This window comes from Nannospalax galili, unplaced genomic scaffold, assembly GCF_000622305.1.
Source record: "Nannospalax galili isolate Female #2095 unplaced genomic scaffold, S.galili_v1.0 scaffold861, whole genome shotgun sequence".
In the NCBI taxonomy this organism is placed as follows: domain Eukaryota; kingdom Metazoa; phylum Chordata; class Mammalia; order Rodentia; family Spalacidae; genus Nannospalax; species Nannospalax galili.
Window position 1 is genome coordinate 1,983,700 of NW_008345581.1, and position 15,291 is coordinate 1,998,990.

The following is a 15,291-nucleotide window of genomic DNA, read 5'->3' on the forward strand; positions in this document are numbered from 1 at the left end:
CTGTCAAAAAATATTGTGTTAGTGGGATTTACTGCAACGTTTCCATGTGCACACTATGAGTGCACCGTCAAGTCCTACCACAGCTTCCCCACTCTCCTACCCCCAGGTGCCCCTTTTCTACTGGCCAGCTCACTTTTCCTAGCTTCTGTGCCTGTGAGATGTCATACGCTCTGTTGACAACGTTTTTTCTCTCATTCAACGTTAATACCCTATTTCATATGGATCTTTTGGTTATTTGGATTTTCTTTTTGTTGATTGTTGATCTTTTAAAAAGTCTTTGGAAATGTTTTCCTTCCTGATTGTTAAGGAGTTGTTCTTATAGAAAAGCCATTATTCACACATTGCAGATAAATGATACACTGTCATATTTGTCACAAACAGATTAACTATTTCTAATTATTGGTTTGGCACCCACAAATTTAAGATACATGTCACTTAGACCAAGATTTAAGAAATGCAAGCAACAAAACTTTCTTATTATCAATTGAAAATATCACTAATTTATTCATTCAACTCTGGGATTTCTTGTCTTACTTTAAAAAGTATTTCTTTTTCTCTTTTTAAATGTTAAAAGCATGTCCAAAGTCATCTAAGTTTGGTAACTCCCTTCATTGTCAGCACTAATTTTCACATAGTGGTCTCTAATGCTGTTGTAAAGGAGCCTTATATCAGCCCTTAACTAATCTGAGAGATTTGTATATTCTGTACTTTTCTTTGCATGTAAGTGAACTACCTTCTCTAGTTTGTCCTTTCAATCAGAAAAAAAGCAGTCTCTCCCTATGGGACATTGTACATGTTTGCATAGGAACAAAAGGACTTATTTTTCTTAATCTTGAAATGACTTTTATTTTACCTATTCATTTCTTTTCAAGTTGGAAGATATCACTTTACTTTAATCTATACAATAAACCCTTCCAATCAGATACCCAATAGCATTGTTTATTTATTTTTATGTGTCTGAGCATTTTGCCTATATGTATGTAAGTGCATCCATGTGTGTGATGACCATGGAGGCCAGAAGATGGTGTTAGATACCTCAGAACTGGAGTTACAGATGGTTTTGGAACCACCATGTGAGTGCTGGGAAACCGACTTCGGTCTTCTGCAAGAGTGATTGCTGCTCTCAACCGCTGAGGTTTCTCTCCAGCCCCTCCCCATTATATTTTTAAGCCTATTTCTCAAAGATCTTTATGTACATAAATTATGTATATATTTCTTTCTTAAAACATGTTTAATCTAGATGTGAGTTCATTACAATAAAGTGCTTTTTAAAAAAATAATAAAAAGTGCATTTGCTGGAAAGATGGCTCAGCTGTTAAAAATACTGGCTGCTCTTGCAGAGGACCCAGGGTTGGTTCTCAGAACCACATGGTGGCTAGCATGTAACACCAGTTCCATGGGATCTGACACCCTCTTCTGACCTCTGAGGGCATTGCACGACTTGGAGGCACTTATATATGTGTAGGCAATATACTCATACACAGAAAAGAAATACAATAAATAATATTTTTTAAAAACCTATTTGAGTATATTTAAATTGCCATGTTTCCCCCCACTTGTCAAATCCACACACGACAACCATGGAAGTTTCCTTGTGTCTTCATCAAGAGTTCTAGGAATTTTCTTATTTGCCTTACACACACACACAGACACATATAGACACACACACAGACACACACATACACACAGACACACACAGACACATAGGCACAGACACACATACAGACACACACACAGACACACATACACACAGACACACACACATACACATACACAGAGACACACACACACCACATACACAGCACACACACACAAACACACACAGACACACAGACACACACATACACACACACCACACACTACACACACAGACACACACACCACACACACACACACCACACACACACATACACACACACCATACACACATACACACACCACACATGCACACACATGCACACACACACAGACACACACACCACACACACACACACCACACACACATACACACACCACACACACACGCACACACGCACACCACACACACACACGCACACACACACAGCACACACACACACACCACACACACACACCACACACATGCACACACACACACCACACACACACCACACACACACCACACACATGCACACACACACACCACACACACATGACACACACCACACACACACACCACACACACATACACACACACCACACACACATACATACACCACACATGCACACACACACAGACACACACACCACACACACACCACACACACATACACACACCACACACACACACCACACACACACACGCACACACACACACCACACACACACACACACACCACACACACACGCACACACACACCACACACACACACCACACACACACGCACACACACACACCACACACACACACACACACCACACACACACGCACACACACACCACACACACACACCACACACACACATACACACACACACCACACACACACCACACACACATGCACACACACACACCACACACACACACCACACACACACCACACACACCACACACTGAAGGACACACTGGTCATTTACCTCTGGACTTCAGGTGCATTTGACACACACACACACACACACCACACACACACCACACACACACACCACACACACACACACCACACACACCACACACACACACATACACACCACACACACACATACACACACCACACACACACACACCACACACACACACACCCTTTATATTCCATTTGTCAGATGACCCCAGGATTGGTCAGATAACTGACAAACCTAAAGCAAGGGATTATAAAAGCGATGCACACAGATGCTAAATATTTTGTTTAACTAAAAACACACATGTTCATTCTCTTATTGGAGTTACACACCACACACACACATACACACACCACACACACACACACCACACACACACACACCCTTTATATTCCATTTGTCAGATGACCCCAGGATTGGTCAGATAACTGACAAACCTAAAGCAAGGGATTATAAAAGCGATGCACACAGATGCTAAATATTTTGTTTAACTAAAAACACACATGTTCATTCTCTTATTGGAGTTTTGGTTAGGATGGAGGCCTTTTCTCTGAGTATACGTCACTGCCCGGAGATCTGATTGGTCTTTGCTACGCCACTCCCATAGTACATCATTCACAATTTCCTATTTTACTTTCATTAAATGAAGTTGGAACCGGAAGACCCTTAGGAAGCAACATGAGAGCCAAATTCTTCTAAACTGATACTTTATATATTATATATAAATTATGCTTTTGTTGTTCACCCCTAATTTGCCATGATTTTAAAATACTTCTCACATGAGTCCAACTTTATCTTTACAGCACCTTCATTGCTGTGACTTTTCATCAGTATTGTGGTTTGCTCCATTTCATCATTCACATTCCCTAGCACAGAGCATAGGTGCCCGGTGTATATTTAACAAAGGAGATATTAAAGCCAAAAAAGAAAGGAAGAGAAATTCACTAGCACAGCCTATTTTCCTGTTCTGCACCAGGCCGGAAGAGAGAAGCATTAGTCAGAAGAACATGATGAACCATTTGAGGTAAGAGGTCTGACCTAAATTGAGGATTGAGTGACCCAGTTGGAGCCTGACTTCAGGAGAAAATTTCACTAGGATTCAAGGGGTGTGGAAAGAATTTCCTGAGAACTTGCTTGCAGAATCAGACCTCCTTTAGCTGCTCATTGTATGCCCCTGGAAGGAATGACGGAGAAGACAGACACATGTGGATAAAGTCTGACCTCAGTCTTGGAAACAGCCTTCTTTCCAGTTCCTCCCATTAGCCTTAGACCCATGATCTGGATGGGGTGTTTAAAACACTACCTTGCTGGGACTTTTTTTTTTCTTTACACTTATCTTTGTTTCCTCTGCTAAGCAGCACAGAGCTAAGTACATGGTAGGTCCTTATTGACTGACCAGGCGGCAAGAACTGACCTTTGCCTGACCTTAAACTTGTACACAGCAGGGAAGACGAAGAGGAACATGGATCTGTTACCATGGAAAGTGACAAGAAGCCTGGAAAGGAAAAGGACAAGGACCCGAAGGGATTCAGGTGGGAAAAACTGAAGCCAAGTCACTGAGAGCTCAATATTATTCCTCTCAAGTTTTACACAACCAGAAAGAAGCTATTAATTTCTGCAAGGTTTACCAAATATTTCTGTAAATCAGTTCGCTGGAAGAAGTAGGGAAAAGTAATTAAGAATCAGAATACTGAAATCTGACAAATAGTATCCCAGTTCTAGCACTGAAATCTGACAGTACCCCAGTTCTAGCACTGAAATCTGCCAGATAGTACCCCAGTTCTAGCACGAAAAGTCCTTGTTTTGTAACCTTGGAAAATAACCCCCAAGCCACAGTTCCTCTGTTTGTAAATCCATCATAATAGAGCTGCCTGACAGTATTGTTGCAAGGTCTAAATGAGTGCTTAGTACTTTTTTATAAACGCACACACACAGAGAATGCATTTCCATTCCCTGTATAACCAGATAGGCTCAGTTAAATTCATATGACCAGGAAATTCCCTAAGAAAAGAAATTGCCAACAAGCTTCTAAAAGAAGACAGGTAGACCTGAACAAATCTGGGGCTTAATTTTGAAATAGTTTCTTACTCCAGCGATAACTCGCTGAAAACATCTGTTAACTGGCATTTTCACACTCTCTAAGCAAGTGATAGTTGATCTTCACAGTGACCTACCTCCCAAATTGTCAACAATTTAATCCTGTCCATTTAGCCTTAGTGGTAAGTTCTAAAATTTCTTTTCTAAGTTGATAATCCAAATAAAGTATTTTGGATAGTCTTCCATACAGCTGAATACCATCATTAAATAGAACAACCCATTCCACAACCAAATCAACAGTCTCATATAGCGACTGATTGCCTAGAAATCTTCCTGTGACCAGTTTTAAAGAAAAGTCACTGTGGTTCCCAATATTGATGATTCATACTTTTGACTTACTGGATTAAAAATCAGTTCCATTTGCTTGAATTTGCCAGACATTTAGAAGTCACCTACCATGAGCCATTTCAGTTTTCAAAGATCTCACAGTGTCATGGGGGAGGCAGACAAATATATGGAACTTTTACACAGTGTTACCAGTGTCATGATACAGAAGGCTAAGGTCTTAGAAATGCCTTGCCTTTAGTAATTTTTCTAAGGAAAACAACCAGCCAAGCTTTCAGTCTCTAAAGTGATCTTAGACAGGATACCCGTCTACATGTTTTGGCCCATCTAATTTTTCAGTTTGTGATTATTTTAGGGCCTCAAGGTTAGGTAAGTGGTGGGCAGGTAAAACATAAGAGAGGTAGAGTATGTGTTCATCAGACTGACTCCTGTAAATTTCCCTGCATAAAATCCCTGGAAGGATGGTGAGATGAGACACTGGCATCTGTCACCCAAATTAGGACAATGATGGGCCCCTGAAGTGGTCAGCAGCGTATAATGGAGGGCCCTCCATGGCACGACTCCAGGCTGGGCAGTAGCCACATCTCTACAAGATGGCCTCTGTAACCCCAGCACTATGTTCCCTTTAAGACAACCCCAACACTAAGAGATCATCTTCTCTTCAGTTTGTGATGTTCCAGAGGGTGGTGACCTTGTCCTGCTTCTCTGCAGATTCGTGGTGACTAACCTAACACTAGGTATGCGGTAAGTATTCAGTAAATATTTGCTGAAAGAAGATGAACGTGAGAAGGCAATGTTCATAACGTAGGGATTATAATCAACTCCAACCCCATTCTCAGTCAATTCTTAGCCATGGCTTATGGCCACATTGAACCTTGCATCATAATGATTTATGATGCCTGGTTTAACACAATGACAATAACACACTCAGTGAAGTTACAAATAATGTTTTAGGCACGATCAAGTGTCAAACTAAGAATTTAATTCAGAGTTTCTGTTTCTGCCGTTAGTACTACAAAGGAAAATATTGGAGAAGTCCAGTTTCGTGCTATAGAATTCAGAAACACTCAAAATTCAAGCAGCTTTTAGTTACTAAAGGTCTATAACTGAGAGACAATTAAACTGTAGTTAATTAATTTAACTGTAAACATTTAACTACAATAATGCTCACGAATATACTCTAGTTTTAATTGCCATAGACATTTGTTCAACATCTGGTTTTATAGCCTTTTAAATAAAGAGGTTTGCTGTAATAAAATGTGTATATTTGTACTGTTATCATCATTTTATGGCAGTGTATCTTGTACAATGCAATTAATGTCTTCTAGAGCAACTGGCTTTCAAAATAAGCAGAAAGTTACAGTTCCAAAAGACATTTTCTATAGAAAGATATGAATAGGTGCTAGCAAATGAATTGAAAGAAGTGAAAAATGTTTTCTGGAAGCCTGATGGTATTTTTACTATATCATGTGCAAATTGTCAAATGTGTCAATAAATAAACAAACAAACAAACAAACAAATAAATAAATAATAAATAAATGTTTTATTGCATGGAGTCCCAAAACCACATTTCCCTTTTCCCTCACCTCAACTCCTCTGTTGTCCCTAACCTATTTTATTCTCATTCCCACCCCATGAAAGCCAGTGCAGTCACAGACCTATTTGAGGATTAGCCATTACAAAGATGGCAAATATTATTTTCCATTTTGGGAAATAGAAGTATAGCTATATTAGTAGGACTTAAAAATAATTGTGGGAGGTATATTAAAAGATAATTTTATGTATCAAAACACAACTGTTTATGTACATGTATGTTTATGTGCACATATGTATATATAATTGTTCACTTTCATGGACACATTAAAAATCATTTTCAGAAACTATCCATTATAAGCCATTTCTCCATTTTACTGTCTCTTCCTAGAATTTATTCTTCTTTCTACAGCTCCTTGTCACATATGTCAGCCAGCAGTAAACTCATTTGGTCCAATTCCCATGAAACACAGCTAGCTTGGCTAAGAGGACTCTAAACATTTAGCTATTTGAAAAAAATATATACAAGTGACTGAAGTGCTGATTTTTCATTCAAGAGGAGCTGATGAGTTAGAAAAGAGAGGTCAGAGCTTAGGTGGAAAATAGAGTAATTCCTAAACAGAAGTCAAAGCATTAATTAAGGCGTCTGAGACCATCATTTCTCAAAGTATTCTATGTCCAGTCATCACCTTACATATCTTAAAAAGGTACAGTTTTTATTGGTCAGCTATTCCTCAGCAACTCTGGGCAGAGAGGAAGGAATCCTTTTAGAGTCTGGCCCAGTTTCTAGTTGCCTTGTATTGTTCCTACTTCAAATCCCAGGAAGGGGTCTAGGGATTATTTTTAAGTCGATTGAAAAAGTATCCCAAAGCTTTTGAGGTATAATCTCAAGAACCTTTTCCCTGGAACAATGGGAGAAAATGTGTGCCAAACGATGGCGGTGGCACCATTGACTAAGAAAAGATGAAAACGAGTTTGCCTGCACTGGACCATTTTTCCTTCATTTTAAAGTGACTTTCTCAGCCGTCAAATGATGTTTTAATTGCAGCCTTTTCAAAGGTCCTTTTGTGGTTTCTGCCGGCTTGTGCTGCCTTCATCCTTGTTCCTGAGATTTATGCTATTGTCAGAAAGCCTAGATAAAAAATCTAGTGACGTAGCTGGATAAACTTAACTCTTTTTCTCTCTAGGTGTTCCACACATTTATCAAGAGTTCATCACTTTCATTTGGTGATGTGTCTCTGTAGATGTGTGCAAGTCACACACATACATGCAAGCGTGCACAACATACACACACATACACGCATGGCAGGAAGGGACTTCAGTGCCACTCTGCATCATCACCCCTATTAGGATTATCAGAGCACTGGAACTGTGGGTAGAAGAAGATCTATTTCTTTTCCAAAGGGTGAGAAAAATGGGAGGGTGTCAGAGAGAGGGAAAAGAGAGGAAAATAAAGTGTGTGTGTGTTTTGGACAGAGGGAGGGAGGGAAGGGGGGGACTATGAGTGAGTGCGGAGGGAGGAGGGGAAATGAAAGGATATTATATATTTTTTTGTATCTGTCATTTCCCTGCTATCTCCCATATGACTTCTTAATCCATCAGAATGCTGGGAAGATAATGTTTTGGGCGAAATAACATGAGAGAGAGGATAGACTCCCAAGGACCAATATCTTTATTGCTCGGAGGATAAACGGATTATGTCAGCCATTTTCTGTTGCTGACAGCTTTTCTTATTAACCGATTTTATTTTTTAATCTTCCAGGGAAGAAATATGGTTTTATGTCACAATAAAACGCCGGTCACATCTAATTCTGCCCTCAAACAAACAGATTTCTGAAAGCCTTGCAGAGAAATTTGAAATAACTTTAAAGAGGGGGTTTTTGGATAAAGTCTTTATCCAGGGGCTTGTTCAACTGCAGTGTAAAAGGTTTAGAGAGAGAGGAGAGGAGAGGAGAGGAGAGAAGGGAGGGGAGGAGAGAGAGGGAGGGAGGGAGAGAGAGAGAGAGAGAGAGAGAGAGAGAGAGAGAGAGGCAGCTGTTTTGCTTGGTGAGTCCTCTTCAAACACACGTCTCTTAGGCGTGGTCAGGAAAATGCAGGTTGGATGAAAGTGGCCTGGGAGGATGAGCAGAGGGACACAGGATTTTGCTGGGGCTTTACATGCAGGGAGCTGTTCATTCATGTCTTCAAGCCCACACCTCTTCCTCAGGTTTTGTGGAGCCATTAGGAGGCAATGGAGTGTCTTTCAAGAATCATAAACAAACCTGAGAGGCATTTGGAGCTCAGAGGCAGTCCTAGTCTTTTATCCATGATCCCTTTGCTGGGAAAGTTGCACCTGCTTGAGGATTTAGGTCTTCAGTTACCCCTAAGAAAATCTGCTGCAAAACACCCCACAGGGTCTGCTCACTTCTGCAGTGAGTGGGAGCCATCACTAATATGAAAAACCACTCCCTTCTTCCCCTCTTCTCTTCTGTGTGGCACAAAGCAATTTAGCCAGACAGGGCTCCTGCCCACCAGGGGCTTAGCCCAGAAAATGTCCTTAATTTGTGCCTCTGGCTTTGTACAGTGCTCTGCTCATTGCAGACTCGGTACCTTGATTAATAATGATGGCCAAATCTTACATCGTGCCCTCCTGGAAAGTATTGGTGATTTAGAGCACTTTAAAAATCTGTTAAAAAAATAAATCGCTTGGATTTTCTAAGGTGTTGTTTTTTATGTAGGATAAATGTTTTTTAAAGCATTCTGATACCTTAGTTTGGGAACTTAAAGCCCTTTCTGAGGCAAGTTCAACAAGCTAAGTCCCTCCAGCCAACTCTGCTAAGAGGGGAGACAGGAGGGAGTAGGCTGATCTGAACCTCCATACCTAGAGGCCAGAAGATGGGCTTTCCTCCCTCAGTTCTTTACCTGAAGAAACAGAGAACTGGGGGAGGTGGAGAGAGAAGGGTGACTTGAGGTCTTTCCTCCCTGCAGTGAATTGACATTATGCCAAGTCTGAGTCAGAGGGTCACTAGGGCCAGCAGCTTGAAGGGAGCAGCTGGAGCAGCTTTAATCTGAAGCCAGCCCAGGCTGGCTGGAAGTGCTTTTGATGTCAAGCTGTGATGTAGAAAAAAATAAAAAATATGCAGGTCCCATGTGAACCATTTCACCAGTTTTGTGGTGTGTATATACATGTACCCGTCTAACACTACAGGCAACACAGAGCATCTTCATTACCTCCATCTAGAGGAGCAGATTCAATGCTGCCCCAGCTGTGTAGACACTTATGGTGGACAGCAGATAGTCCTGGGGAAGAGTCCCTGGGGTCCAAGACAATTAGAAGACATTGAGAATAATAATAATAAAATAATAATAATAATAGCTATATTCTGCTTTTTGATTTACCGAGCATTTGAAATAAAGCATCTTACCTCCTCACATTATCTTGTACCTTATCACCTTTGAGATTATGAGACTGATGACTGTCCTAGTTACATTCTATTGCTGTGATAAAACACTGACCAAAAGCAACTTGGGGGAGGAGAGTTTATTTGGTCTTACACAACTAGGAAACAGTCCATCAATGAGGGGAGCCAAGGCAGAGGTTCACGCAGGGCCCTAAGAGGCAGAAGCTGAAGCACAGAACATGGAACATCGCTGCTTCCTGGCCTGTGCTCAGCCTGCTTTCTTATACAGTCTAGGTCCACCTGCCCAGGCTGGTCACCACCCACAATGAGCGGGGCCCTCCCACATCAATTAGCAATTAAGAAAGTGCCTCATAGATTGGCCATAGGCCAATCCAATGGAGGAAACGCCTCAGTTGAGGATCCCTCTTCCCAGATGTGTCAAGGTGACAACTGAAGCTATCCAACCCAGTGACTGATGTCACCAATAATAATAATAATAATAATAGTCAATTTATTTAAGTTTAGGGGTTTTAATTCAGGGCTAGCCTATCTCTCACTTTCTAGTCTTGAACTCACAGTAATTCTGCCTCAGCTGCTCAAGTGCAGGGACTATAGTTATGCACTACCCCGCCTAACTCTGTTTATTTTGTGTCAAACACTTATATTTAATCCTTTCAACCCACCTGTAATTTATTTCATAGATGAAGAAACTGAAACAAATGGAAGTTCAATAACTTGCTCAAGGTCACACAACAAAAGTTTGGTAAAGCCAGGGCTCTGCCTCCATAAACAATGCTATTAATTAAATATATGAGGTTCGGAAAGGGCAGAGGACATATTAGAAAAGGTCACACAACTGACTCAGTGGTGGTTCTGGATCCTGTAACAGGCTTTTAAAGCCTGCCTTAACCTACTTTTCTCCCTTATTTCTATCGGCCACTCCTAGCCTATATGCCTACAGAGGTGGTTGTCACCGTGCAGGCTTCTGTGTCATTGGAGGAATTCTTTCTTCATCTTCTTCTGCAAATGTCTCATTCATCCTGCAAGACTCAGCTCCCTCACCTCCTTGGCAACTCTCTCTTGAACATGCAGGTATGAGGTCTTGCCCCTTCTCTCTGTTCTTTGTTACCCCATTCTTCTCATGGGTCTTGTCTTTGTCTCCCCCTGCCCCCTGGACTGTGAGTCTGTCATGGGGATGTGTTTATTTCTGGTGTCTAGCACTGTGCCTGACGACGTGTGTGACGTAGTGCCTAGATAAGCAGCCTTCATTGACTTATATTTTTACCATTACAGGGAAGAAGTGCTTGTGATTCTTGGTATTCCTTGACTTGCCCTGTCACCTAGTGTTCTTCTGTGTGTCTCTGTCATCACATGAAATTTTCCTTACCACTCAGGAAGCATGGCCGTGAGACACCTGTGCTGCATGGTGACAACATGCCTAGTCAAGGAGTTCCTTTTCTAAGAGCATCCATTCAAAAGTTATTGCAGTTGCTAAAATTCAAGAGCACAAATTACAAAACTCCATCCCAATTCTGCAACAAAATAATACACCTGCACCTGTATATCATCATTAAAGATCGTCTTGCGAGAGTGAGCCTTTATGTAGACTTTACCAGGTGTGGTGAGAACCTTCTTGCAAGGTTTGTTTCACGCTGTTATCTACTCTTTACTTTTGCGTGAGCATTCCTGCAGCACTTTTATAATGCAGTGTAACTCAGGACTTCTTAACTGTTGTCCTATAAATACTGTCCTAAAGAACATTAATAGATAATTGTGGGGGGGCAGGGAGGGAGAGATATATCCAAGGGTAAGAAAACATGGAAATGCTGAGCTAAGACACGTTAAATTGTTTACTCCAGAGCAGTGCTTTAGAGAGCCTATATCATGCCGTGTTTTTCAAATTTCTTTTTTAAAAATGTTTTTTTTTAATTTTTTATTTGTTATTTTTATTTTATGTGTATGCATGTATTGCCTGCATGTAGGTAAGTGCACCTGTGCCGTACAATGCCTGTGGAGGTCAGAAGAGGCTGTCAGATCCCCTGGGACTGGTGTTACGGACAGTTGTTAGCTGCCGTGTGGGTGCTGGGATTTGGATCCTCAGCACCCACATGAAAACCAGGTCAACATGATTGGGGGAGAGATGGGATCCTTGGGGCAAGCTAGTAAACTCCAGGCTTAGTAAGAGACCCTGCTTCAATTAATAAAGTGAGGAGCAATTGAGGTGGACGCATATGTCAACTTCTGGGCTCCACATGCGTATGCATGTAAGTGCAGGCCAATCCCACCCCCATCCGCATATATAGGTAAACACACATGCAAACCAAAATTACAGATGTCAAAAATACAACACAGAGGAGATTAACAAGCAAACACATAGGGCACTAAAGAGTTAACATTGCTAATTATGTGGAAGTTTTACACATTGTTAAAACAACAACAATTTAGTGGTACCCTCTGCCTAGGGCGTGATTTCTCTGGTGATATGCCATATGGCTGACTCCTAATTTCCCATCAAATGCAACTAATCTGTGTGCAGTCTCCCCCTAGTCAGCTGTGTCACGTCGTCTTTGGATTTCCCATTAGCTGCTATCTTCCTTATTTACATTTTCCAGTGTGTTATTCACCTGTTTTGAAAAGTAAGTTTTTTGGTTTTTTTTTAAAAGCATTTATTTATTTATTTTTATGTGATGTATTAGTGCCTGCATGTATGTATATGCATCAAGTGTGTGCCTGCTGCCTGTAGAGGCCAGAAGAGGGCGTCTGATCCCCTGAGACTGGAGTTTCGGGCAGTTGTGAGTCACCACGTAGGTGCTGGAAATGGAACCCAGGTCCTCCGCCAGAGCGGCACGTGCTCCTCACTGCTGAGCCATCTCTCCAGTCCAGAGTGAAAGTGAAGTCTTTCTGGTGGTTAGAAAATCATGTCAAATAAAAACCTGGATCTATACAAAGGAATGAAGAAAGAGAAAGAGTATCTGTGTTTGTAAATATGGTACATTTTAATGCTATTTAATATTCTAAAATTTCATTTTATTATTTTTATTTTATGTGCACGAGCATATTGCCTGCATGTGTGTAAGTGCTTCTGTGTTATGCAATGCACATGGAGGACAGAAGAGATCATTGGATCCCCTGGAACTGGAGTTACGGGCAGTTGTTAGCTGCCCTGTGGGTGCTGAGATTTGAACTCTGGCCTTCTGCAAGAACATCCAGTGCTCTTAACCACTGACCCATCTCTCCAGCTCTGCTATTAAATGCTTTAAAAAGACAATCAGCTGTTTAAAATAGGATGACTGTCGGGATATATGCCAAACGTAAAAGTTAAATGTATGGAAACAATGGGACAGGATTTGGAGAAAAAAGCCTTTTCTCATACTGAATGTAAGGCATTATAACCCCATGGAAAATAGACTATCCTAAGATGAAGATGTGTATTTAAACCGTAGTAATCCAAACTAGAGGGAGTTCTCTTTTACTTCTTCCCCAAGGAACATTTGGCAATCTAGAGACATTTTTGACATTCATGGATGGGAGAGTGCTACTGAGAATATACTTCTAAGGGCAAGGCCAGGGTTACTATTGAACGTCCTGTAATCCTTGGGAGTATTCTCACAAGGAATTTTCTGGTCCAATAGGTCTCTTTGTTCTGTACATTTAGTGTTTTTACTATGATGTGCCCTGGAGAGTTTCTGTTCTGGTCCTGTTTATTTGGTTTTCTATGTGTTTCTTGTATTTGTATGGGCATGTTTTTCTTTAATTTTAGGAAATTTTCTTCTACAATACTGTTGAAGATCTGGTCCAAACCATTATCCTTAGATTTTTCTCCTTCCTGTATATCTATGATTCATAAGTTTGGTCTTTTTATGGTGCCACACAATTCCTACATGTCCATTCTTGTGTTTTCTTAAATTTTTCATAATCTTTGCTTGAGTGGTCTTGTTCATCCAGTCATCCTATTGGTGAGGCTTTCTCCTGTCATTTCTAATTGACTTATTGAGTGTTTTACTTCCTTCTTCATTTCAGCCTACGTATTCTTCAATATTTCTAACTCTTCTGAATTCATTCAAAAGTTTATTCCTATCTTCTTTCAGTTCTTTGATTTCTTTGTTTGTGTGTTCTTTAAATTCACTGAATTCTTTTATCATGTTTATAATTGTTCTTTTGAATTCCACATCCTGTGTTCTCTCTAGGGTGTTCTCATTGTACTCCTCTACAGGACTGTTGGTACTTGGTAGGGATATATTATTTGGGTTTTTCATGTTATTATTTTTTCATTGTGACTTTGACATGTGGATTTCGTTTGTAGTTTCTGATTCTTGTGTGAGACTCAAGTCTTCCTTCATTGAGTTTAGGTCTGCTTCTGTTTGTAACTTTATGTGCCTTCATGGTTTACTTTTGGGGAATGAAAAGCTGTTTAGTCTAGGCTTCAGGTTCTCTCTTTTGATTTAATAGTGGAAAGGCCAGATGGCTTTAGTCCTGCTGCTCAGGAGCTCCAATGGAAGCCCAAATTGGATGAGGATCAGATGCTCTCAGGCTTTCTCCTAAGGTTTGGGTCCCTCTAGTAAGCAGGCCCAGGGTAATTTGGGAGGATTGCTAGGTAGAAGTAGGATTCAGGAGTCTCAGGCAGTCAGGGAAGGAGGCCAGCCTCAGGAATCCAGGTTGAGGTTGGGGCAGCCAGAGATGAAGGCTGGTCTCAGGTATGCAAAGGTGAGGTGGGGGAGAGCTCCAGGGAACTAGACTGAGGAATTGGGTTGGTCTGGGTGCAAAGGATCAGGAAGCAGTGGGGAGTCTGGGCCAAGAGGGTAGTCCAGAGGTTTGGGGTGCCAAGAGAAGAAATGGGCCAGTGCCCACACTAGAAGGAGAGATGGGGTGGGGGAGCTGGGAGGGTGAATGAGGTTGTGGGAGTCAAGGTGCCATGGGAAGGGTCAAACTTACCCAGGAAAGATGCTGCCCTCAGGCATACAATGTATTTGGATCATATTTAGACCCCATCCCTCATCTCCTCTCAGATCTACCCCCACCTCCCTACCCCTCACTTCATGTCCTCTATTATTTTTTAAAGACTCATTTACTATCTTCATTTTATTTAGTTATTTTTGCAGTACTGTAGTGATCCCAGTTTTTTTTTAAAAAAATATTCACTGGCCTTCACTTTTAGAACTGTTTTCAAGGCAGAGTTTTGGCCGTCATGCTTATATGATAAGCATTTTATCCAGAGTCATGTCCCCCATCCCACCATTTGTAATTCTTAATTTTATTTTTGCAGTACTGTCAGTGCTTTTTCCTTCCTCCTGACTCCTAGGTCTCCCTTCCTCTCTCACCAAGCCTTCCATCTTGAGGACGGTATGGCCATATGGTCAGCGAGGCGGGGTGGTGCACTGCACACTGTACTCTCTCCTTTCTTAGCCTAGTGTGCTTAGAGTGTG